Source organism: Babylonia areolata, chromosome 18 (genome assembly GCF_041734735.1).
Source record: "Babylonia areolata isolate BAREFJ2019XMU chromosome 18, ASM4173473v1, whole genome shotgun sequence".
In the NCBI taxonomy this organism is placed as follows: domain Eukaryota; kingdom Metazoa; phylum Mollusca; class Gastropoda; order Neogastropoda; family Buccinidae; genus Babylonia; species Babylonia areolata.
The window spans coordinates 42516974-42518317 of NC_134893.1; positions in this window are offsets into that span (position 1 = coordinate 42516974).

Genomic DNA, 1344 nt, shown 5'->3' on the forward strand with positions numbered 1-1344 from the left:
CTGTCTTGTATGATTTAAAGAGTACAGTACACGCCATTGAAATATTTTAAGTTCCCAAGTCCGTTTAGATTGTCGTTAATTATGGCATCAGCGCATGAACAAACTATTAAAAACCTATCAATTTACGTGTATAAATCGTTTAAGCTCCGATCTATTCTTATGTCTTAGTGTATCCAATAACGACTTACATACAGATAATGTGCATAACTTTACTGAGCGCTGCCAACCAAGCATATAAGAGAAATGATTGATATCATATATCATTTAGGTGTATAAATGTCAATTATAATACAGTATGTTTCATGATGTGCATTATGTATTGCTTAGGTAAGGGTATATTACGAGGTTCTTTATCAGTGCGTCAAATGCATGGTTCACAAGAGACATCGTTGTTATCAACCCATCCGAATGACGAGTCACTCAGTTTGAATGTTTTCCATTCAAACTTGGAAGAAAGGGCAAGAGCGGGGGATTCGAACCTATACCCTCAACAAACACTGTATCGCCAGAGTAGCGTCTCCCACCTCACTCCTTGAACGCAGGAATGAATCCTTCCGTGAGGCCTTGTGCTAATCATAAATGAGACGGGGCGTAAAAAGCCGTGAGGCTACGATGGATCAACATCAGCCCCTAACCTGAACCTGAACCTGAACCTCTTGTCACTACCTGGCCTCTTTCCAGTACTGTATGTATCATTCATTCATCTATTCATTTATTCAGTTATTCATTCGTTCATTTTATATATTCGTTCATCTTATTTTATTTCATTTTTTTCCCACACGGCCCCTGACGAAGCGAGTTGGGTTACGCAGCTGGCTAAGTCATCCGCTATGGATTTGTCCGAACGCAGTGACGCCTCCTTGAACTTCTTCTTCTTCTTCTTTCCCTTGACTACCGCCTTCATCATTGTGAAGATTCTGTAGACTATAAGAGCTACTGACCTGAACTAATACTGTAAGCTGCCTTGTAAGCTGTCACACACAGTTTGGCGTGGGCGTTCAGTTGGGTGCTTTGCCCTTTGCAGGGGCCCATTCTCTGCTTAATTCGTTTCGCCATACAGTACTGGCTGGGCTGGGAGTGAGAATAAAAAACACGCAAGCCACCGGAACAAGACATTGCGTCATGGAGTGACGTCATATTATCAGTGGAGTGACGTCATGACGTCATGTTATGAATGGAGTGACGTCAAGCTACGAACAAACAGCTTGACCTTAAAAGCGAAAGCCGGTAAGTCAATAAACTCATTCCAACGAGGATCGAAACCAAAGAGAACTGTTCTCAGCAGAATACCAAACCTCTTTCGATAACACCAGATATTCACACGCATACATCACAAAACTCGTC